Raw genomic sequence first — 26,773 nt, forward strand, 5'->3', positions numbered from 1 at the left:
GTTAATGATTATTATTAATTAATGTGTCCTTGAGGGGACAAGTCGAACAAATTTCATACCTCAGAGGGAACCACCAATCCATAGAGAACCAAGCTGCTCCCACTGTCCCCAGATGATGACAATGAACATTTTTTGACGACATTCGAAAGGATGGCACAAGTCTGTCATTGGCCAAGAGATGAGTGGACTGTGCACCTGGTCCCATTGCTGACAGGTAAGGCACATAGTGCCTATGTGCTCATGGACATTGCAGATGTGGAAGATTATGAAAAAGTGAAAGCAGCAATATTGTGGTTGTAAGTATGAAATCACAGCAGATACTTAATGCAGAAGATTCCAGTCCATGGTCCTCTTTCAAGGAGAGACCCCACATGAGCTGTATGTTCGCCTAAAAGACTTGTTTTCCAAGTGGGTTAAACCAGAAATGTCGACAGTGAAAGAAATATCTGAGACAATGTTTCTTGAACAGTTCCTGAGGATGGTGCACCCTCAGCTGGAGGTTTGGATCTGTGAACATGACCCTCCTATCGCAGAAAAAGCAGCTCAGCTGGATGAAGTTTTCATGGAAACCAGAAGAGGAGCCAGACACCTCTCGCCTAGAGAAGTAAGTCCACTGGGGGTGAGCAGGGCTCTGGTCAGGCACAGGGTTGAATTTTTTCCAATGTTAGGCAGTTTACATCCAGTAGCACCAACAGGTCAAACCCTGCTAAAAGCACTCCTTTTAGACCTTCCAAACAGGATGTACGATGTTACCCGTGTAATGGGATAGGCCATACTCAGTACTCCTGTCCACTTACAAACCAGACTAAGCCATCTCTATTTTGTTCAGTGCTTAGGCCAACTACTCGACAGGTAGAAAGAGAGGCCACCCATACAGCACCAGTTCTAGTGAATGGTCAGCGAGAAATAGCTCTTCTAGATACAGGGGGGTTTCAGTCAGTTGTACTGTCCAGCCTGGTGCCTAGGGATAGATAGAGTGAGGACAAACCTGCATAAGTTGTATTTATGGGGATGAGCATGTGCATCCTACTGCTGAAATATATCTGACGGTCGTGGGTCAGACGTTTCTTTTGCCAGTATCTTTAGCACCAAAGTTGCCATATGCTGTCATTCTTGGCAATGACGTACCCACTCTCCTTGATCTTGTGCACCGCACAGAAAATGGCAAACCTATTATACTCAACCCAGCAACGAGTAAGGTTCAGAGCCCAGGGCAAGAAGATAGGGAGGCCCCATTAGCAGAACCTTTAGTGGTCCCAGTCATAGGGACATCTGCACCATGTGTTATGATGACCACTAGGGCTGAGAGTTCAGGGGAAGTGTTAAGGGAGTTGCCATTCTTTGGGGTTGAGTTGGAGGCAGGTAACATTAGGCTGTCTAATTCTAAAGCAGAGAGGAGGAGAGAAAAATGGAGTGGCACAGCTAGAAAAGGGACAGATGAGCTAATTAAACAAAGCCATCCATTAGATTTTGATATTCCACCAGATGTAGGCACACTGCAGAAAGAATACCCTACTTTAAAGCCTTGGTTTGAGAAAGTGACAGAGGTTGAAGGAATCAAGCAGGGCAGCCCAGGCTGTCTAGAAGAAGCTACTTATGTGGTAAAAGGGGGAATCCTTTATCAGGACAAGGGTTATGTTCAGGCGTTAGCATTACCACAGCAGTTCAGACACAGGGTGATGGATTTAGAGCATTCAGTACCGTGGGCCATGGCCTTCGCCCATAGAGAAACTGGGATTGGCTCCAGTAACCCCCGCAACCCCCTGAAAGGGTAGATAATGAGATGAGATGAGATTAGACGAGTACTGTGGGCAGAACACATGGCATTTCATAAAACTTTGTGTAGGATTGCCAGTCGTTTTGTGTGGCCAGGAATGTGCAGTCAGGTGTCTCAGTTTTGTAGTTCTTGTGAGACGTGTCAACTGACATCAGGGAGGTTGCACGGGCCCAGCCACAGCCATTACCGATTATTGAGTCACCTTTTAAACTAATTGGCATGGATGTAGTGGGACCCTTGGAGAGGAGCTCCTCTGGCAATAGATACATTTTAGTAATCTGTGATTATGCAACCCGTTATCCTGAAGCAATCCCCCTAAGGTCAGTGAAAGCCAGAAATGTTGCTAATTGTCTTTTACAACTGTTCTCCAAAGTAGGCATACCTCGTGAGGTCCTGACAGACTGTGGGACAAATTTTATGTCAAAGTTACTACGACAGGTTTATCAGCTGTTAGGAGTGAAGGGAATTAAGACCACCCCTTATCACCCCCAAACGGACGGCTGGTTGTAAAGATACAATCAGACACTAAAAAACATGCTGCGCAAGTTTGTGTCCCACACAGGAGCTGACTGGGGCCAATGGTTGTCTTATTTGCTCTTCACCTACCGGGAGATGCCACAGGCCTCAACAGGCTTCTCACCATTTGAACTGCTGTATGGACGCCAGGTGAGAGGACCACTAGACCTTCTGAAGGAATATTGGGAAAGTCTTATAGCAATGGGTGAGAACGTTGTGGCATATGTGATCAAGATGAGAGAGAGGTTGGAGGAAATATCAAAACACTGGCCCAGGAGACCATGAGGACGGTGCAACAGAACCAAAAGAAATGGTATGACCAAAAAGCTATGGAGAGGGTCTTTTGACCTGGTCAACAGGTGCTGTTGCTGCTTCTGACGTCCGACAGCAAGCTGCTGACTAAGTGGCACAGGCACGGGTTGGTAAGGTCACATATGAAGTTCATATGCCAGAGAGAGTCAAGAAATATCAGACATTTCATGTTAACTTGTTGAAGGAGTTCTAGGTGCGCCAAGAGCCAGTGCATCAGCTGTTGGTTCGTGTAGTCCAGCAGGAGGAGGAGGTGGATGAGAAGTTCTTTCCTGCCAGCATAGTGGATTCCAGTCCACTAGAGCTGTCTCATCTGTCGTCCTCCCAGCAGGAGGAGGTTGTACCTCTTCTGGACCCAGGGCTCTTCAGAGAGACGCCACGTTTCACCACCCTGGTCCGACACAAGATTCGGCTCAAGGAAGATGATCCAGTGCGTCAGAAGAGCTACAGGATTCCTGAGCTGTTGGTGCCTGTGTTAAAGAAAGAAATTGAGTTGATGTTGGAGCTGGGTAGTATCGAGGTATCCTGCAGTGAATGGTGCAGCCCTGTTGTTCTGGTACCCAAGAAAGATGGATCACTGAGATTTTGCATTGACTTTAGGTACCTTAAAGGAATAGTTCACTCTAAAACAAAAATCAGTCATTATCGACTCACCCTCATGCTGATGAGAAGTCCGGTGTAGTTTCTTATTCCTCAAAGTGCAGCTGGAGACCCGCGGGGGTTCCCTCCAGCAGTAAACATCCATATAACGAGCTTTAATGGCGTCCGAGACAAAAAGGTCCATGAAACTACACAAAAACTTTGTAATATTCCTCCATACTGCTCGTCCGCTGCAATCCAAGTGTCCTGAAATGGCGACATCCAGAGTTTACTCGAAACAACATCATTTAGTACATTTTTACAGCCTAAACAGCTGTGATTGTCAAAGTTTCAAATCACTAGTGCAGGCAGATCCTTCTTGTGTTTGTGTGTCGCTTGGTGGCTCACAGCAGGAAGTAAATACCGGTGTGTATCTATTGCGAGTCTCGTTCATCTTGTCCGGCGTGGCTTCCGTAGTGCAATCGGCTGTGAGGGAGGCTCGCGCAAACGCGGAGCGTGCCTCCAGGCAGATATAGCATAGTGAACCCCCGCGGGTCTCCAGCTGCACTTTGAGGAATAAGAAACTACACCGGACTTCTCATCAGCATGAGGGTGAGTTGATAATGACCAAATTTCATTCTAGAGTGAACTATTCCTTTAATGCGGTGTCTCAAATTGATCTCTATCCCATGCCCAGAATTGATGACCTGGTGGAGAGAGTTGGAAGAGCAAAGTACATCACCACCCTGGAACTGAGTAAAGGCTATTGGCGGGTTGCCCTGGTATCAGAAGCTCGGGAATTGACAGCCTTTAAGACTCCATTTGGTATGTACCAGTTTAAAGTTGTGCCATTTGGCCTACAAGGAGCACCAGCTACATTTCAGAGACTAATGAACCATGTTCTGAGAGAGGTGTCAGATTTTTCAGCTGCCTACTTGGATGATGTGGTCATTTTCAGCGAGTCCTGGGAGGAACACATGTCACATCTGCAACAAGTCCTGCAGTGCATCAGAGCTGGGGGGTTAACTATCAACCCAAATAAATGTGCTGTAGCCCGGAAAGAGGTTGAGTATCTAGGGTATGTCATCGGCTATGGTAAGATCAAGCCTCAAGTGGGGAAGGTGGAGGCCATCCAGGCTTTCCCTGTCCCTACCACCAAGAAGAAGGTGAAGAGTTTCTTGGGCCTAGTGGGGTGGTACAGGAAGTTCATTCCCCACTTTGCAGACAGTTAGGCAGTGTTTAACAGCCTCATAAGAGCCGCAGCACCCAATAAGGTTCACTGGACTGAAGAGTGTGACAGAGCTTTCAGGGAGCTCAAAGACTCAACCTGCAACCATTCAGTTCTGCACACTCCTGACTTTAACAAGCTGTTCACTCTCCAAACAGACGCCTCTGGAGTGGGCCTTGGTGGGGTGCTATTGCAGGAAGAGACTATCTGGAGACTGATCATCGTGCCCTCCAGTGGTTGCATCGGATGAACGATGCCAACATGCGCATTGCTGAATGGTATCTGGCTCTGCAGCCATATAACTTTACAGTCCGCTACAGATCAGGGAGGACGAACACTGTGGCTGACTGTCTGTCTCGGGTTCATGAAGTTTGAGGTACTGTACTCTTGCAGGAGAGTGGGGAGGAAATGTAATGAAGGTCCTTTCATTACCACTTGGTGTACGGAATGTTGACAATTAATAATAGAATAAGAATTGTTTTATTGAAATCGTTACATTTTGCTGATGCTGTTAAGTAGATACCTCCTCAGTGGTAAAAGGTTTCCTGAAAGATAATCACACATTCAGTTTGTCTCAGTTAATTGAACATAATGAAGTAATGGTATAAAGCACTACATACAACATGTTAGTTTAATGATTTGTGGCCGACTGTTGGCTGTGTCCCAATTCAGGGGCTGCATCCTTTGAAGGACGCAGCCTTTGAAGGTCAGTCCTTCGGCGAGACCTTCGAAGGCCGCGTCAACCGTTGTTAAATGGTACGGTCCAGCCTTCGGAGCATTTCCTGGTTGCGTCACCAGATGTTCCCACCCTTACCCTTACATCAAGATTTCTGCCGCCCAGGCCTGCAAAAGTGATGATCTACACCACTTGATGTCACCATTTTCTTTCTTTCTTTCTTTCTTCTTTTTCGGGAGCGCAAAGGATCTTGGGATATGGGAGGCCGCGAAGGATAGTAGCGGTGCGTCCTCCAAAAAGAGAGAAAAGAAGGCTGCATTTGTGGGGTGCATTTGGAGGAGCCTTCGAATTGGGACAGCCTTTGCGTGGCGTAATTGGCCTTCAAATGCACCCTTCGAAGAGTGCAGCCCCTGAATTGGGACACAGCTGTTGTGTCTCCTCTTCAGGGTGTTCTGGGCAAAAGAGTACCCAGGAAAATGAAGCACAAATTTAAAGATTCCAGGAGATACCACCTGTTGATTGGTGTAGGGGTGTCTGGGACTTCAGTCTGCATGTCAGGATTGCTAGGATTGACTGGTATGGTGTTAGATAAAATAAGATCAGGTAGAATACTTTATATATGTATAATCTAGATGTATTCTGATGTAGTGACAGCAAGCACTGCCACTGCCAGGACTCCATGCAGCTCGTCATAATGTTATTCTGATACATGTTACATGTTGGTGAAAATAAAAACCCAGTTTTGGTCTGCACCCAACCTCTGCCTCAGACTCCTGCTTTAAATATCCAGTCGCCACACGGCCATCCTAACACTCCCCCCAAAAATTACAGTAACACAATTAAAGTCATGTCATATACTTTTTTTCTGTGAGTAATTTTATACACTTGTTTTTGCATTTTCTAAGCATTTGGAGGCTCAAGCTTTTGCCATCTTTGGTGTTTATTGTTAGAGAGATATTAGCCTATCATCTTTTGCAAGGTTAGCCACAAATTCATTTGTTGCTTTGTTACTTCTAGACTGTCTCTCACTGGCATTCTTGCTCACTTGGCAGCTATTTTATTGCTGATTCACAGAGGAGGATCCCTCTCCCAGGACGGACAGACATGCAATAGATGTCGCATGTACAGAAAAGAACAGCAAATCACAGTTTACAAGTTTACAAGCATTGACAGAATATCTGATACAAATTATAATATATGTAAAGTGTGTGGATCCAGTTGATGACTGAGCAGGCCGAGGCATCACCAATTCTAGTACTATAGGTAACTCATTGAGACTAAGACTGAAGAAGTTAGCAATCGTAGTCAAGGACTAATTAAAGGCTAAGTCAAAGAAGTGAGTTGTGAGTTTAGATTTAAAGGCGTCAATAGAGATATAGAGATTGTCTGATGTCAGCTGGGAGGTTATTCCAGAGGAAGGGGGCACAATAGGAAAAAGCCCTGCAGCCAGCTGACTTCTTCTTAACCCTGGGAATCGTCAGGAGCCCTGAATTTTTGAGATCATAATGCACGAGTTGGAGTTTACGGTATAATAAGATTTGACATGTACAACAAAGCAAAAGGCTGTGTACAGTTTTCTATGTCATCAGCAGCACCTTAAAGTCTGATCTTATATGTATTGGGAGCCGATGCAGTGAGGCTAGGATTGGTGTAATATGATCACATTTTCTTGTACGTGTTAAGACTCTAGCTGCAGCATTTTGAACCATCTGAAGACTTTCAGTGCTCTCACATGGAAGACCCGAAAATAAGGCATTGCTATAATCCAGCCTTGACGAAACAAAGGCATGAATCAGGATCTCTGCGTCAGCTGTGGACAAGAAGGACCTAATTTAAGATATGTTGCGCAGGTGGTAAAAAGCGATCTTGGTCATTTTTTGATGTGCTGATCAAAAGACAGGGTAGAATCAAAAGTAACACCTAAATTCTTAACAGTTGAACTTTTAGAAATAACACAATTGTCGAGAGTTACGGTCACATGATCAATGTGACCAGCATCTCAGTTTTATCCGAATTTAGGAGTAGGAAGTTTTCTGACATCCATTTCTTCACTGCACACAGGCAGGTCTCTAATTTCGTGATTTGAGATTTATCATCAGCTTTTATGGGCACATACAGCTGAGTGTCGTCCGCATAGCAGTGGAAATGTATTCCATAACTCCTAATAATCGATAACTTGATCAAATCAAAAATGCCTGCATTCTGTCCCAGTTTTTTGCCCGTCCTTCGAATTCTTCAAAGTGATTGTAATTTAATCCTTAAACTTGTTCTTTCCAAGAACTGGTAACATTACTGACTTAACATGACTTGATATTTGTTAAAAAAAATGAAATACATTTTTGTAGTACATTATAATTCTAATAATAAAGATGGCTTTTTGTTTCGCTGTTGTGTTGCTCCTGTGGAAAAGGCAGGGGTCAGTGAATATTTCATTAAAGTTTTCATTGATCAAGTTAACACTGCTCATTATTTAGCAGATCATCCCTCCATTAAAGAAAAAGCATGGATATTAAATCAGACAAAGACATACACACAGTACCGGTTCACCCAATATGCACACTACGCACGTTGCGTAGGGCCCAGAAAACTAATAGAGGCCCCGGGAAAAAAATTTAAAAAATTTTAACGTGATTAATAATTAACATATTAACATGACGACGTGACCGTCCATCGCGCACTTGTCCCAGATTCCCAGCGCATCAGCCTAGCAAGACAGCGTTTAGCACGCCACGATGAAGCGGAGTTACTGTATCCCTCGGGGAATGAAAAAAGAAGGAAGAAACAGCATGACAATGAACTGCGGGAACAGCAGTCAGGTAACTCTCCTCTCTGGGTGGGAGAGTGGGAGGGACTAGTCCGTGTTTGACCTACATTAACAGGGCGGTGAGCCCTGGGTGAACCCCGGTCTCCATGTGCGTCTTGCTGGCTTCTACAATTTTAGTTGTAGTGTAGTTACAACTGCACTTATACAAAATGGAAAGTAATGGATAAATATTGACTAAGATTGAATTGTGTTTGCTTGGATAGCCCACAGGCAAATATAGATGCAGATATCTTAGTGAACTAGAAAAATTGTATTTCCTGCGAAAATACAGTGTGAATGCTGACAGCTGAAGTGATTTCAGAAATCTGCTGAATGTGCTGGAAAAGCTGAAGATTTTAATAGCTGAACGGTTTCTATAGCTGAACATGAAGCTGAATATTTAAAACAGCTGAAAAGGTTGAAAAGCTGAAAGTAATAGGCTGAAAGAGCTTAAAAAGCTGAACAGTTTGGCAGCCAAACAGTTTCTGTAGCTGCACATATGCTGGAGCAGTAGCAGAATGAAATTTGAAAATGTCCCCATAAGAATGAATGGGAAAACACCTCCTAAACACCTGCAGGTTTAGAAAAAAGTGTAATGGTTATGGCCAAAATATGTATACAGTGAGTAACAGGAGACATTGCTGAACCATGTGATGTGTCTTTTATTTCTGTAGAGTGAAAAATGAGGCCGCCAGAGCGAGAGACAAAACCGGTACCGTCTGCTCCACTCCGGAATTTTAGGCTCAAAGTTAACACTGCGGCTTATGGGGGAGTTGCTTGAGTGTTGTCGCTCGAGGGCTTCTACAGCTAATAGTATAAGTCCCACAAATAAGAAATAAGATGATCATATGAAAGCCAAAAAGATTTCCTACATTTCTATGTATATATTGTCTATGTGAAGTAAAAGATGTGGGACCCAAATCAAGCTGAAGAGAGTTTTTTCTAAAGTTTTTGCAGCTGCTCTCCACTCTAGCAATGATGTCACCCACTCTAACTCACGCAATACACACCCATTATAAACTCAGAAAACGAGCTAAAAGTCCTTCAAACTAAAACTGTGATAATTTCAAAACCGTAAAAGATTTTAACATTTTGAAATACAGGTTAAATAGATCAAGGTTTTGTGACTTGAAGAAAGTTGGAATGGTGTCTCTAGCTCAAAGTATGAGGGAGCAGAAGAGGTTCAAAGTGGATGAGTTTTGAGGAGGATTTGAAGATTTTCCCATTTGCTTCCGTATTAAATTTTTTTTTGAAAAAGCTGAATATTTGAAAAAGTTGAAGAGCTAAAAAGCCCCCATTAGGCCGATTGGGATCAAATGTTTTGAGCAGCATTTGGACATCATTTACACTCGACCTTCCAAGTTTCATGTCTGTAGGTCCTTCTGGCTCACCGTAAATGATTAAAAAGCAAACAATGGCGGTTAATGAGGAACAGGCCACGCCCACTTTCACCTATCAACATGGCGGTCAAGATATTAGTTAATAGTCACCCCTAGAGCATGCATACCAAATTTTGTGAAATTCCGTCCAATGGTCTTTGAGATACGCATGTGTGGCATTTATGGCGCCCCCTATAGGTTGAGCTCAAAATGCTTTGGTAGGCAGATTCCCAGTCCCGTTGTGGACCTGCCCACCAAGTTTTGTGATGATAGGTCAAAGGGTTTAAGAGTTATGGCCAATCATTTCTAAGCTCCGCCCATTGCGGACATTCATTGGTCCGTGGCAGTCATGTTTTTTGACCAATCTGGCTCATTTATAATAGAAACTTGTCTTTTCATCCCCCGAGGCTGTATACCAAATTTGGTGTTGATAGGGTCAATTTTAGGCGGACCTTTATGGTTCTAGAGGCTTTTTTGTAGAGCACATTGAGCTGGACATGTGTGTCAAATTTCAAGTCAATCGGAATTACAGTGTGAGGGGCGTGGCCTTCTGAAAAACACATTTTCAAGCCTTTATTACAGCGCCACCATCTGGCCGACTGGGCTCATATTTTAATAAAAGTTGATGCACATCATTTCCAATCATTGGGCCAAGTTTCAAGTGTCTGGGCCATTCCAGCTCACGGGAATTTGAGCTCAAACGGCAGAAAACAAATAATAAATATAGCCGCAAGCGGCAATCCGCGGGTTCTAACCTCTTTCGTCCCAAACCAGCCACCCTGAAGAGGCTTTTTTTGGTAGAGGACTATCAGGAGGACATGTACGAAAAATTTCAAGTCAATAGCACATATGGCTTGGTGGGGAGAGCCTTTCGAAGCTTACACTCTTATGTTATAGCGCCCCAATTAGGCCAATTGGGATCAAATGTTTTGAGCAGCATTTGGACATCATTTACACTCGACCTACCAAGTTTCATGTCTGTAGGTCCTTGTTGCTCACCATAAATTATTAAAACGCAAACAATGGTGGTTAATGACGAACATGCCACGCCCACTTTAACCTATCAACATGGCAGTGAATATATTAGGTAATAGTCACCCCTAGAGCATTCATACCAAATTTGGTGAAATTCCGTCCAGTGGTCTTTGAGATACACGTGTGGCATTTATAGCGCCCCCTATAGGTTGAGCTCAAAATGCTTTGGTAGGCAGATTCCCAGTCCCGTTGCGGACATGCCCACCAAGTTTTGTGATGATAGGGCAAAGGGTGTAAGATTTATGGCCAATCATTTCTAAGCCCCGCCCATTGCAAACATTCATTGGTCTGTGGCGGCCATGTTTTTTGACCAATCTGGGTCATTTATAATAGAAACTTGTCTTGTCATCCCCCGAGGCCATATACCAAATTTGGTGTTGATAGGGTCAATTTTGCAAAAGTTTTATTCACTTTACTGTTTTTCACATTATGCAAATTAGCAAAAAATCTGTAATATCGGCTTTCATGGTGCAAAGGCTTTTTTGTAGAGGACTATCAGCAGGGCGTGTAGAAAACATTTCAAGTCCATAGCACTTATGGCTTGGTGAGGAGCGCCTTTTGAAGTTTACACTCTATGTTATAGCGCCCCCAATAGGCCGATTGGCATCAAATGTTTTGAGCAGCATTTGGACGTCATTTATATTCGATGTACCAAGTTTCATGTCTCTAAGTCTTTCCAGTTCGCCATAAATGATTAAAAAGCAAACAATGACGGTTAATGAGGAACCAGCCACGCCCACTTTCACCTATCAACATGGCGGTCAAGATATTAGTTAATAGTCACCCCTAGAGCATGCATGCCAAATTTGGTGAAATTCCGTCCAATGGTCTTTGAGATATGCATGTGTGGCATTTATGGCGCCCCCTATAGGTTGAGCTCAAAATGCTTTGGTAGGCAGATTCCCAGTCCCGTTGTGGACCTGACCACCAAGTTTTGTGATGATAGGTCAAAGGGTGTAAGAGTTATGGCCAATCATTTCTAAGCTCCGCCCATTGCGAACATTAATTGGTCCGTGGCGGCCATGTTTTTTGACCAATCTGGCTCATTTATAATAGAAACTTGTCTTGTCATCCCCCGAGGCTGTATACCAAATTTGGTGTTGATAGGGTCAATTTTGCAAAAGTTTTATTCACTTTACTGTTTTTCACATTATGCAAATTAGCAAAAAATCTAGTTAGGCGGACCTATATGGTTCTAGAGGCTTTTTTGTAGAGCACATTGAGCTGGACATGTGTGTCAAATTTCAAGTCAATCGGACTTACGGTGTGAGGGGCGTGGCCTTCTGAAAAACGCATTTTCAAGCCTTTATTACAGCGCCACCATCTGGCCAACTGGGCTCATATTTTAATAAAAGTTGATGCACATCATTTCCAATCATTGGGCCAAGTTTCAAGTTTCTGGGCCATTCCAGCTCACGGGAATTTGAGCTCAAGCGGCAGAAAACAAATAATAATAATAATAAATATAGCCGCAAGCGGCAATCCGCGGGTTCTAACCTCTTTCGTCCCAAACCAGCCACCCTGAAGAGGCTTTTTTTGGTAGAGGACTATCAGGAGGACATGTACGAAAAATTTCAAGTCAATAGCACATATGGCTTGGTGGGGAGAGCCTTTCGAAGCTTACACTCTTATGTTATAGCGCCCCCATTAGGCCGATTGGGATCAAATGTTTTGAGCAGCATTTGGACATCATTTACACTCGACCTACCAAGTTTCATGTCTGTAGGTCCTTGTTGCTCACCATAAATTATTAAAACGCAAACAATGGTGGTTAATGACGAACATGCCACGCCCACTTTAACCTATCAACATGGCAGTGAATATATTAGGTAATAGTCACCCCTAGAGCATTCATACCAAATTTGGTGAAATTCCGTCCAGTGGTCTTTGAGATACACGTGTGGCATTTATAGCGCCCCCTATAGGTTGAGCTCAAAATGCTTTGGTAGGCAGATTCCCAGTCCCGTTGCGGACATGCCCACCAAGTTTTGTGATGATAGGGCAAAGGGTGTAAGATTTATGGCCAATCATTTCTAAGCCCCGCCCATTGCAAACATTCATTGGTCTGTGGCGGCCATGTTTTTTGACCAATCTGGGTCATTTATAATAGAAACTTGTCTTGTCATCCCCCGAGGCCATATACCAAATTTGGTGTTGATAGGGTCAATTTTGCAAAAGTTTTATTCACTTTACTGTTTTTCACATTATGCAAATTAGCAAAAAATCTGTAATATCGGCTTTCATGGTGCAAAGGCTTTTTTGTAGAGGACTATCAGCAGGGCGTGTAGAAAACATTTCAAGTCCATAGCACTTATGGCTTGGTGAGGAGCGCCTTTTGAAGTTTACACTCTATGTTATAGCGCCCCCAATAGGCCGATTGGCATCAAATGTTTTGAGCAGCATTTGGACGTCATTTATATTCGATGTACCAAGTTTCATGTCTCTAAGTCTTTCCAGTTCGCCATAAATGATTAAAAAGCAAACAATGACGGTTAATGAGGAACCAGCCACGCCCACTTTCACCTATCAACATGGCGGTCAAGATATTAGTTAATAGTCACCCCTAGAGCATGCATGCCAAATTTGGTGAAATTCCGTCCAATGGTCTTTGAGATATGCATGTGTGGCATTTATGGCGCCCCCTATAGGTTGAGCTCAAAATGCTTTGGTAGGCAGATTCCCAGTCCCGTTGTGGACCTGACCACCAAGTTTTGTGATGATAGGTCAAAGGGTGTAAGAGTTATGGCCAATCATTTCTAAGCTCCGCCCATTGCGAACATTAATTGGTCCGTGGCGGCCATGTTTTTTGACCAATCTGGCTCATTTATAATAGAAACTTGTCTTGTCATCCCCCGAGGCTGTATACCAAATTTGGTGTTGATAGGGTCAATTTTGCAAAAGTTTTATTCACTTTACTGTTTTTCACATTATGCAAATTAGCAAAAAATCTAGTTAGGCGGACCTATATGGTTCTAGAGGCTTTTTTGTAGAGCACATTGAGCTGGACATGTGTGTCAAATTTCAAGTCAATCGGACTTACGGTGTGAGGGGCGTGGCCTTCTGAAAAACGCATTTTCAAGCCTTTATTACAGCGCCACCATCTGGCCAACTGGGCTCATATTTTAATAAAAGTTGATGCACATCATTTCCAATCATTGGGCCAAGTTTCAAGTTTCTGGGCCATTCCAGCTCACGGGAATTTGAGCTCAAGCGGCAGAAAACAAATAATAATAATAATAAATATAGCCGCAAGCGGCAATCCGCGGGTTCTAACCTCTTTCGTCCCAAACCAGCCACCCTGAAGAGGCTTTTTTTGGTAGAGGACTATCAGGAGGACATGTACGAAAAATTTCAAGTCAATAGCACATATGGCTTGGTGGGGAGAGCCTTTCGAAGCTTACACTCTTATGTTATAGCGCCCCCATTAGGCCGATTGGGATCAAATGTTTTGAGCAGCATTTGGACATCATTTACACTCGACCTACCAAGTTTCATGTCTGTAGGTCCTTGTTGCTCACCATAAATTATTAAAATGCAAACAATGGCGGTTAATGACAAACAGACCACGCCCACTTTCACCTATCAACATGGCAGTGAATATATTAGGTAATAGTCAACCCTAGAGCATGCATACCAAATTTGGTGAAATTCAGTCCAGTGGTCTTTGAGATACACATGTGTGGCATTTATAGCGCCCCCTATAGGTTGAGCTCAAAATGCTTTGGTAGGCAGATTCCCAGTCCCGTTGTGGACCTGCCCACCAAGTTTTGTGATGATAGGGCAAAGGGCGTAAGAGTTATGGCCAATCATTTCTAAGCTCCGCCCATTGCGAACATTCATTGGTCCGTGGCGGCCATGTTTTTTGACCAATCTGGCTCATTTATAATAGAAACTTGTCTTGTCATCCCCCGAGGCCGTATACCAAATTTGGTGTTGATAGGGTCAATTTTGCAAAAGTTTTATTCACTTTACTGTTTTTCACATTATGCAAATTAGCAAAAAATCTGTAATATCGGCTTTCATGGTGCAAAAGGCTTTTTGTAGAGGACTATCAGCAGGGCGTGTAGAAAAAATTTCAAGTCAATAGCCCTCATGGCCTGATGGGGAGAGCCTTTTGAAGTTTACGCTTTGTTATAGCGCCCCCATCAGGCTGATTGGGGTCAAATGTTTTGAGCAGCATTTGGACATCATTTATACTCAACGTACCAAGTTTCGTGTCTCTAGGTCCTCCAAACTCGCCATAAATGATTAAAATGCTAACAACTTACGATAAATAACGAACAGGCCACGCCCACTTTCACCTATCAACATGGCAGTCAAGACGTAAGTTAATAGTCACCCCTAGAGCATGCATACCTAATTTGGTTAAATTCCGTCCAATGGTCTTTTAGGTACGCATGTGTGGCATTTATAGCGCCCCCTATAGGTTGAGCTCAAAATGCTTTGGTAGGCAGATTCCCAGTCCCGTTGTGGACCTGCCCACCAAGTTTTGTGATGATAGGTCAAAGGGTGTAAGAGTTATGGTCAATCATTTCTAAGCTCCGCCCATTGCGAACATTAATTGGTCCGTGGCGGCCATGTTTTTTGACCAATCTGGCTCATTTATAATAGAAACTTGTCTTGTCATCCCCCGAGGCTGTATTCCAAATTTGGTGTTGATAGGGTCAATTTTGCAAAAGTTTTATTCACTTTACTGTTTTTCACATTATGCAAATTAGCAAAAAATCTGTAATATCGGCTTTCATGGTGCAAAAGGCTTTTTGTAGAGGACTATCAGCAGGGCGTGTAGAAAAAATTTCAAGTCAATAGCCCTCATGGCCTGATGGGGAGAGCCTTTTGAAGTTTACGCTTTGTTATAGCGCCCCCATCAGGCTGATTGGGGTCAAATGTTTTGAGCAGCATTTGGACATCATTTATACTCAACGTACCAAGTTTCGTGTCTCTAGGTCCTCCAAACTCGCCATAAATGATTAAAATGCTAACAACTTACGATAAATAACGAACAGGCCACGCCCACTTTCACCTATCAACATGGCAGTCAAGACGTAAGTTAATAGTCACCCCTAGAGCATGCATACCTAATTTGGTTAAATTCCGTCCAATGGTCTTTTAGGTACGCATGTGTGGCATTTATAGCGCCCCCTATAGGTTGAGCTCAAAATGCTTTGGTAGGCAGATTCCCAGTCCCGTTGTGGACCTGCCCACCAAGTTTTGTGATGATAGGTCAAAGGGTGTAAGAGTTATGGTCAATCATTTCTAAGCTCCGCCCATTGCGAACATTAATTGGTCCGTGGCGGCCATGTTTTTTGACCAATCTGGCTCATTTATAATAGAAACTTGTCTTGTCATCCCCCGAGGCTGTATTCCAAATTTGGTGTTGATAGGGTCAATTTTGCAAAAGTTTTATTCACTTTACTGTTTTTCACATTATGCAAATTAGCAAAAAATCTAGTTAGGCGGACCTTTATGGTTCTAGAGGCTTTTTTGTAGAGCACATTGAGCTGGACATGTGTGTCAAATTTCAAGTCAATCGGACTTACGGTGTGAGGGGCGTGGCCTTCTGAAAAACGCATTTTCAAGCCTTTATTACAGCGCCACCATCTGGCCGACTGGGCTCATATTTTAATAAAAGTTGATGCACATCATTTCCAATCATTGGGCCAAGTTTCAAGTTTCTGGGCCATTCCAGCTCACGGGAATTTGAGCTCAAGCGGCAGAAAACAAATAATAATAATAATAATAATAATAAACCGGTACAATCTTAGAAGGGTTCTACCCCTTCGGGGTTAGAACCCTAAATATAGCCGCAAGCGGCAATCCGCGGGTTCTAACCTTTTTCGTCCCAAGCCAGCCACCCTGAAGCCACCCTGAAGAGGCTTTATTTGTAGAGTACTATCAGGAGGACATGTACAAGAAATTTCAAGTCAATAGCACTCACAGGTTCGTGGGGAGAGCCTTTTGAAGCTTACACTCTCATGTTATAGCGCCCCCATTAGGCCGATTGTGATCAAATGTTTTAAGCAGCATTTGGACATCATTTACACTAGACCTACCAAGTTTCATGTCTGTAGGTCCTTCTGGCTCACCATAAATGATTAAAAAGCAAACAATGGCGGTTAATGAGGAACAGGCCACGCCCACTTTCACCTATCAACATGGCGGTCAAGATATTAGTTAATAGTCACCCCTAGAGCATGCATACCAAATTTGGTGAAATTCCGTCCAATGGTCTTTGAGATACGCATGTGTTGCATTCATGGCGCCCCCTATGGGTTGAGCTCAAAATGCTTTGGTAGGCAGATTCCCAGTCCCGTTGTGAACCTGCCCACCAAGATTTGTGATGATAGGGCAAAGGATGTAAGAGTTATGGCCAATCATTTCTAAGCTCCGCCCATTGTTAGCATTCATTGGTCCGTGGGGGCCATGTTTTTTGACCAATCTGGCTCATTTATAATAGAAACTTGTCTTGTCATCCCCCGAGGCCGTATACCAAATTTGGTGTTGATAGGGTCAATTTTGCAAAAGTTTTATTCACTTTACTGTTTTTCACATTATGCAAATTAGCAAAAAATCTGTAATATCGGCTTTCATGGTGCAAAAGGCTTTTTGTAGAGGACTATCAGCAGGGCGTGTAGAAAAAATTTCAAGTCAATAGCCCTCATGGCCTGATGGGGAGAGCCTTTTGAAGTTTACGCTTTGTTATAGCGCCCCCATCAGGCTGATTGGGGTCAAATGTTTTGAGCAGCATTTGGACATCATTTATACTCAACGTACCAAGTTTCGTGTCTCTAGGTCCTCCAAACTCGCCATAAATGATTAAAATGCTAACAACTTACGATAAATAACGAACAGGCCACGCCCACTTTCACCTATCAACATGGCAGTCAAGACGTAAGTTAATAGTCACCCCTAGAGCATGCATACCTAATTTGGTTAAATTTCGTCCAATGGTCTTTTAGGTACGCATGTGTGGCATTTATAGCGCCCCCTATAGGTTGAGCTCAAAATGCTTTGGTAGGCAGATTCCCAGTCCCGTTGTGGACCTGCCCACCAAGTTTTGTGATGATAGGTCAAAGGGTGTAAGAGTTATGGTCAATCATTTCTAAGCTCCGCCCATTGCGAACATTAATTGGTCCGTGGCGGCCATGTTTTTTGACCAATCTGGCTCATTTATAATAGAAACTTGTCTTGTCATCCCCCGAGGCTGTATTCCAAATTTGGTGTTGATAGGGTCAATTTTGCAAAAGTTTTATTCACTTTACTGTTTTTCACATTATGCAAATTAGCAAAAAATCTAGTTAGGCGGACCTTTATGGTTCTAGAGGCTTTTTTGTAGAGCACATTGAGCTGGACATGTGTGTCAAATTTCAAGTCAATCGGACTTACGGTGTGAGGGGCGTGGCCTTCTGAAAAACGCATTTTCAAGCCTTTATTACAGCGCCACCATCTGGCCGACTGGGCTCATATTTTAATAAAAGTTGATGCACATCATTTCCAATCATTGGGCCAAGTTTCAAGTTTCTGGGCCATTCCAGCTCACGGGAATTTGAGCTCAAGCGGCAGAAAACAAATAATAATAATAATAATAATAATAATAATAATAAACCGGTACAATCTTAGAAGGGTTCTACCCCTTCGGGGTTAGAACCCTAATAATAATAATAATAATAAATATAGCCGCAAGCGGCAATCCGCGGGTTCTAACCTCTTTCGTCCCAAACCAGCCACCCTGAAGAGGCTTTTTTTGGTAGAGGACTATCAGGAGGACATGTACGAAAAATTTCAAGTCAATAGCACATATGGCTTGGTGGGGAGAGCCTTTCGAAGCTTACACTCTTATGTTATAGCGCCCCCATTAGGCCGATTGGGATCAAATGTTTTGAGCAGCATTTGGACATAATTTACACTCGACCTACCAAGTTTCATGTCTGTAGGTCCTTGTTGCTCACCATAAATTATTAAAACGCAAGCAAGGGTGGTTAATGATGAACAGGCCACGCCCACTCTCACCTATCAACATGGCAGTGAATATATTAGGTAATACTCACCCCTAGAGCATTCATGCCAAATTTGGTGAAATTCCGTCCAGTGGTCTTTGAGATACACATGTGTGGCATTTATAGCGCCCCCTATAGGTTGAGCTCAAAATGCTTTGGTAGGCAGATTCCCAGTCCCGTTGTGGACCTGCCCACCAAGTTTTGTGATGATAGGGCAAAGGGTGTAAGAGTTATGGCCAATCATTTCTAAGCTCCGCCCATTGCGAACATTAATTGGTCCGTGGCGGCCATGTTTTTTGACCAATCTGGCTCATTTATAATAGAAACTTGTCTTGTCATCCCCCGAGGCCGTATACCAAATTTGGTGTTGATAGGGTCAATTTTGCAAAAGTTTTATTCACTTTACTGTTTTTCACATTATGCAAATTAGCAAAAAATCTAGTTAGGCGGACCTATATGGTTCTAGAGGCTTTTTTGTAGAGCACATTGAGCTGGACATGTGTGTCAAATTTCAAGTCAATCGGACTTACGGTGTGAGGGGCGTGGCCTTCTGAAAAACGCATTTTCAAGCCTTTGTTACAGCGCCACCATCTGGCCGACTGGGCTCATATTTTAATAAAAGTTGATGCACATCATTTCCAATCATTGGGCCAAGTTTCAAGTTTCTGGCCCATTCCAGCTCACGGGAATTTGAGCTCAAGCGGCAGAAAACAAATAATAATAATAATAATAATAATAATAATAATAATAATAAACCGGTACAATCTTAGAAGGGTTCTACCCCTTCGGGGTTAGAACCCTAATAATAAACCGGTACAATCTTAGAAGGGTTCTACCCCTTCGGGGTTAGAACCCTAATAAATATAGCCGCAAGCGGCAATCCGCGGGTTCTAACCTTTTTCGTCCCAAACCAGCCACCCTGAAGCCACCCTGAAGAGGCTTTATTTGTAGAGTACTATCAGGAGGACATGTACAAGAAATTTCAAGTCAATAGCACTCATAGGTTCGTGGGGAGAGCCTTTTGAAACTTACACTCTTATGTTATAGCGCCCCCATTAGGCCGATTGTGATCAAATGTTTTAAGCAGCATTTGCACATCATTTACACTAGACCTACCAAGTTTTGTGTCTCTAGGTCCTCCAAACTCGCCATAAATGATTAAAAAGCAAACAATGACGGTTAATGAGGAACAGGCCACGCCCACTTTCACCTATCAACATGGCGGTCAAGATGTTAGTTAATAGTCACCCCTAGAGCATGCATGCCAAATTTGGTGAAATTCCGTCCAATGGTCTTTGAGATATGCATGTGTGGCATTTATGGCGCCCCCTATAGGTCGAGCTCAAAATGCTTTGGTAGGTAGATTCCCAGTCCCGTTGTGGACCTGCCCACCAAGTTTTGTGATGATAGGTCACAGGGTTTAAGAGTTATGGCCAATCATTTCTAAGCTCCGCCCATTGCGAACATTAATTGGTCCGTGGCGGCCATGTTTTTTGACCAATCTGGCTCATTATAATAGAAACTTGTCTTGTCATCCCCCGAGGCTGTATACCAAATTTGGTGTTGATAGGGTCAATTTTGCAAAAGTTTTATTCACTTTACTGTTTTTCACATTATGCAAATTAGCAAAAAATCTAGTTAGGCGGACCTTTATGGTTCTAGAGGCTTTTTTGTAGAGCACATTGAGCTGGACATGTGTGTCAAATTTCAAGTCAATCGGACTTACGGTGTGAGGGGCGTGGCCTTCTGAAAAACGCATTTTCAAGCCTTTATTACAGCGCCACCATCTGGCCGACTGGGCTCATATTTTAATAAAAGTTGATGCACATCATTTCCAATCATTGGGCCAAGTTTCAAGTTTCTGGGCCATTCCAGCTCACGGGAATTTGAGCTCAAGCGGCAGAAAACAAATAATAATAATAATAATAATAATAAACCGGTACAATCTTAGAAGGGTTCTACCCCTTCGGGGTTAGAACCCTAATAAACCAGTACAATCTTAGATATTAATAATAATAAACCGGTACAATCTTAGAAGGGTTCTACTCCTTCGGGGTTAGAACCCTAACAAACCGGTACAATCTTAGAAGGGTTCTACCCCTTCGGGGTTAGAACCCTAATAATAATGATAATAATAAACCGGTACAATCTTAGAAGGGTTCTACCGCTTCAGGGTTAGAACCCTAATAAACCGGTACAATCTTAGAAGGGTTGATTTGATTTGTTCTGATTTGGTCTGAATTTATTCTTAGTTAGACCAACAGCTGGCGACAGTGGAGTTCAGTTAGGAGGGCCCCTTAGCAGAATTTTGCCTAGGGCCCCATGGAGGTCTGAACCGGCTCTGCATACACACACAGCAAAAAGGGGGATGAGACATAGCACACTCTAAAATGTTGTGATCAAGGCCACATCTGTCTTGTTTCTAATGCCTGCTGGCCAAGATCTGTTTGTGAAAACAGCCATGGATCTATTTCTAACAACATACCCCTGCACAATAATCACATTGGTAATTTTAGGCCTTGCTCAGCGTCACTGACAAGACTGCACCATCATTAGTATGTGAGGAGGGCAGACACTATATGGGGTCATGGAGAGGATGCTGGCATGCTGTCACGCTGTTGAAGCAGGTTATTGGCGATGACCTGACTTTAAGCTATGTTAAAGTTCTTTATGTATGCTAATTGATCAAGGTCATTGATGATCATATATATTGTGTCCTGAAATTTCAATCAGCCATTTTAGGTCAGTAGCTGTAATAAATAGAAGGCATGGTCATGGTGAAGCTCAGGGGGTAATATGAGTGTGAGCATTTTTGCTGCGTTACCGATGGTGAGAGCAGCATTCACAGCCTCAGACCATGCTTATCCCCCACATGCTGCCACCTGCTCCTCAGTAGGGGGTGGGGTTGTGTCAATCTCAGGGAAGGGGGGAACCAGGCATGACAGGGGGGGCTTAGTCACTGTGGAGGAGCCAAATCCCAGCCACTAATCACCACTCCAAGTCGGAGAGATGCTTAAGGGTTTCTGAACTCTATAAAAGGTTTGCCATTTTGATTTTGATAGATGATCGGTGAAAACAGTCATATGTGCCAATCTCTGCCAACATGGGTTTAGACAGGGGAGCATCGCGATTTCATTAAACCCTTGACGGTTTTACCATGTGCTTCTGAAACATTAGAGGCACGACACATCTGTTGCATTTTTTTGTGTGTATTTTCTGCCTGAGCTGACACTAGACAAGCCTAGCACCTGTCTACATTTATTTGCCAAAAGTATACTCGCACACACATACATAGACAGGCACACATGTACACTCTGCACACACTGCAGCTGTAGCCCACTCTGCACCTCTCGGCACAGCTCACCAGGAACAACAGTACAAATGAGTCAGGCAAATGTGTAGGTGGACTCTACATTCAACCCAGCCATTAGAGGGAGGTGTGTTCGTGTGTGTGTGTGTGTGTGTGTGTGTGTGTGTGTGTGTGTGTGTGCGTGCGTGCGTGTGTGTGTGTGCGCGCGCGCGTGCGTGTGTGTGCAGAAGGGGTGGGGCCACAGGTTCTGAATAGCTTTTAATTCTGGCTGTGCTTGTAATGTTCCACTGTGAGAGGTAGTTCATGCCCCATGGGTTTGGTTATGGTTATTGCAATATCTGCACTCATCCTCACTGTATCTGGGGACACAAGTGTGCTGCTCTTCTTTGCTAAGTAAAGGATCTATTCATCCAAATGACTAAAGAAACAGAATTGATCTCTTGACTGTTGAGGTATTAAGCCATGCATGTATTTTTGGTTTTATGTGCTTCTTTCATGACGTCAGTTTCTGAGCTGTCTGCCTCCTCACAATACAATGGAGGTAAATAGCATTTTGCTTTTGGTGCCCACCCAAACATTTACCATTCATGTGTCTTCCCTGTTACAGTGTCCCGATATAAATAATCCACTGCTTTTCAACAGATTTCACTATCGCTACTTTGTACTGAAAAATTGTCCCCATTAAAAATTGTTAACAGTTAAACCCAAAATCACTAGCTAGTATAAACCACTAGAGATATGAAAGACAATATGTTTTGATGCAATTGGAGTGAATCAACTCTTTGACATGGGTTTAAAAGCCTTCAAATCTATAGTTTGTGACATTGTCACAAGCTATAGATTTGAAGGCTAAGGACATTATGTGACAATGAAATACCTCCTGTGAAGACACGCTGGTAGAGTGTATCAAAGCAGACATTAGGTGTATGATTCATGCATTTTTATTGTGTATTGATCACGACCTTGACTAGAAATATATTCAGTATACTGTACAGTAAAGTAGGTTTTTTTGGAAATGGTGAAGAAACAGCATGATTCAGTTTTTCTGTTTAATTTTGGAGGGAAGGGGGACTGTTCCCATTACATAGAACACAGGTATAGTATGTATGTATTTATGTTTTCACATGCTTCTATGGTCATAATAACTCACATCTCACGTTGACGTTCAGATAAGCATGTACAGCAAGTGAATATCAATAATGCCGGCAAAGGCTCAATTTAAGACAAGAGAAAAGTTTGGTTTGGTTTCATAAGCATTATGCTATCAGGCAAGGCCTGGGCTGAAACCTGGTCAATGATGAGTTATTTACACCTCACCCTCAAAGCTGAGCACTCAGGATAGCTGAAGATTAAATGTGTATGCCAACGAATGCCAATAACTGATTTGAGGTAAATGTAGGCAAAGACAAAGGTTGCATCCTCCTTTTTTAACTACAACAAAAGTCTATGGAAGTGTCACAACTCTTCTTTTAATGGATCTGTGCATAACCACAGTGATCATGTGAGCTTATAAGTATACACACGTTTTCATCAGATTTAAAGGTCCAGCTTGTAGGATTTTGTGGCATTTAGCTGTGTTTGGTTTGTCCATTCTGGGCTATCGTAGAATCATGGCGGTGCAACATGGCAGAGTTCATGGAAAGAAGATCCGATCCCTCTGTAGATATAAAGGGCTGATTATACACCAATGAAAATATAATTATGATTATTATTTTCTTTTTTTGCCAATAGGTCCTCCTAAATCCTATACACAAGACCTATAAAGGCATGTGTGCTCATGACATGGCATTGTTTTCTAGATCTCAGTCAATCAGAGGCGATTGCATCCTTCTTCACTGACAAAATTCAGAAAAATTAGACAAGCGGTCTGTGCCACCGTACCTAGTACAGGAGGCGTGTTATCCATGTGTCCACCGAAAACCAACTCTAACACCATGACACAATTTGACCAAATCAATGACAAAAACCTGCAAGAGATAATACAACATTTGAAATCTTCCTCATGCTGCCTTGATATTTTACCAGCAGGGTTCTTCAAAAAAGTTTCAGACTGCATGACTCCAGATCTGCTACAGATTGTCAACATGTCTCTACTTTCAGGCGTCTTCCCCCAAGCCATGAAAACTGCAGTTATTAAACCACTCCTGAAGAAGAACAATCTAGACACATCAGTAATGAATAATTACAGGCCCATATCGAACCTCCCAATTTTAAGTAAAATCATTGAAAAAGCAGTTTTTCAACAGCTGAACAATTACTTAATAGTAAATGGCTGTTTTGATGTCTTCCAATCAGGATTTCGACCACATCATAGCACTGAGACTGCTCTAGTCAAGGTCCTCAATGACATTCATTTAAACACAGACAATGGCAAAATTTCAGTCTTAGTATTACTGGATCTCAGTGCTGCGTTTGACACAGTCGACCACAACATACTACTGGACCGACTGGAAAACTGGGTGGGACTCTCTGGTACAGCACTTAACTGGTTTAAATCCTATCTAAATGATAGAGACTACTTTGTGTCTATTGGTAATTACACATCTGAAAGGATGAAAATGACAAGCGGAGTACCCCAGGGCTCCATTCTGGGGCCTCTACTATTCAACATTTACATGCTTCCTCTAGCTCAGATAATGGAAAACAGCAAAATATGTTACCATAGTTATGCAGATGACACACAAATTTACATAACCATCTCACCAGGGGACTACAATCCCATACAAACGCTAAGTAGATGCATTGAACAAATCAATGATTGGATGTGTCAGAGTTTTCTTCAGTTAAACAAAGATAAGACTGAAATAATTGTTTTTGGAGCCAAGGAAGAACGACTCACAGTCTCTGCTCAGCTTCAATCTATAATGTTGAAAACTGCAAACCAAGCCAGAAACCTCGGTGTAATAATGGACTCAGACCTGAACTTCAGCAACCACATTAAGTCAATTACAAAGTCGGCCTACTATCATCTTAAAAATATATCCAGGATAAAAGGACTTATGTCTCAGCAGGATTTAGAAAAACTTATCCATGCATTTATCTTCAGCAGACTCAACTACTGTAACGGTGTCTTTACAGGACTCTCTAAAAAATCCATCAGACAGCTGCAGCTGATTCAGAACGCTGCTGCTCGAGTCCTAACAAGAACCAAAAAAGTAGATCACATCACTCCAGTTCTCAGATCTTTACACTGGCTTCCTGTCAGTCAAAGAATAGATTTCAAAATCCTGTTGTTGGTTTATAAAGCACTGAATGGTTTCGGGCCAAAATACATTTCTGATCTGCTGCCACGTTATGAACCATCCAGACCTCTGAGGTCATCAGGCTCAGGTCTGCTTTCAGTCCCTAGAGTCAAAACTAGACATGGAGAAGCAGCATTCAGTTACTATGCGCCACACATCTGGAACAAACTCCCAGAAAACTGCAGGTCTGCTCTGACTCTCACCTCTTTTAAATCAAGGCTGAAGACCTTTCTGTTTGCCACAGCCTTTCACTGAAGCAATTTTAAGACTTTGAACTGCACTGTGACTTTTATTTTTTCTCTGTGACTTTTGTTTTCTATTATTGTGAATAGTAATTTTTGCTGGATTTCTGTTGATCATTGTGATAGTTGGGCGACTCAGACCAATCCAGGGCAGAGTAAATACCGGGTTCTGGGAACGCCGGAGCTAACAGGAAGAAAAGGTGTTTTTTCCTATTAAGCTGTTTTACCACTGGATTGGGGGCCAACTCAGGGCCGAGTGGAACCAAGTGGAGACAAGGGGTCTCTTGAGGTTATCACCGCTGGTTGGCTGCTTTTTCAGAATTTGTAGCGTAAACAAACTGAATTCACGGTGACGACCGGGTCTAAAAACTAAAAGTGCATTGTGATAGTTGGGCGACTCGAACCAATTCAGGGCAGAGTAATACCGGATTCTGGGAACGCCGGAGCTAATAGGAAGAAAAGGTGTTTTTTCCTATTAAGCTGTTTTACCGCTGGATTGGGGCCAACTCAGGGCCGAGTGGAACCAAGTGGAGACAAGGTGTCTCTTAAGGTTATCACCGCTGGTTGGCTGCTTTTTCAGAATTTGTAGCGTAAACAAACTGAATTCACGGTGACGACCGGGTCTTAAGGATAAAGTGCACTGGGACGAGTGACAAGTAGAACAATGGGAGATAAATCCAGCAAAAAACCAGGAAGCTGGTGTAAGAAACCTATTCTATTTTAGCCTACTTTCCTATTTCTTAACTTGTTTTAATGTTTTGTTTTAATGTCTATTTCTTAACTTGTTTTAATGTTTTGTTTAAATGTCTATTTCTCAACTTGTTTTAATGTTTTGTTTTAATGTATCTTAAATGTTTTACTGTAATTGTATGCGCCTGTAAAGCACTTTGAGTTGCCCTGTGTCTGAATTGTGCTATACAAATAAACTTGCCTTGCCTTGCCTTGCCTTGCCTTGCTCTAAGACTGCAAGGGAAGCTCAGCTTCCCCTAAAATGTCACCCCCCCAAAAAAAAAAAAGTGGTGAAATATGTACTGCTGTGTGTACATTTCATTGACTAAATACGCGCTAGAAAGCCTTCATCTTTTGTTCAGAATCAGCTACTTATCACAGGTAACCGGCGCAACTTCCTTCTCATTCATCCCCGCAGCGCTTTACACAGTCGGACGCTCAGCTTCTACTGACTTCAATGGGGAAGCGTAGAGCGGGTTGCTCCACTGCAGCGAAACTAGACGCTCATTGGATAAATGCTGGGCTTTGTCCCGCCCATCGGACGCTCAGCGTCTCTGGGGGTCTATGGGGCAGTGGGCTGGCCCGGACGCTCGGCTTCTGCATGATGATTGGATGAGCTGTCTGAGGCGGAATCCTTTTTTGATTGACAGCTTAATGAGCGAATCAGCGATCTTGAAGAATAAACATCCACCGGAGCATTTTCCAAGTTATTCATTCTGTTGTTCTGAACTGATCCGGAGACTTTACCGATCCCCAGCGATTGTGTCTTTGTTAAAAACAACTAGCGTTGTGTTTGGCGACTCTGTTCTGTCACTCTGCGGTTTCTTTCCCCAACGAGCAGCGGCAGCTGCGGAGCTTCTCCCCCCGTCATGATCACTCACACTCACAGGCGGTCACACTTCACAGTAGCCTGGCGCAGCAGCTCCAGCTGCTAGCATTAGCAAGCTGCAC

Source organism: Pagrus pagrus, assembly GCF_965226575.1.
Source record: "Pagrus pagrus genome assembly, chromosome: 1".
Lineage (NCBI taxonomy): Eukaryota > Metazoa > Chordata > Actinopteri > Spariformes > Sparidae > Pagrus > Pagrus pagrus.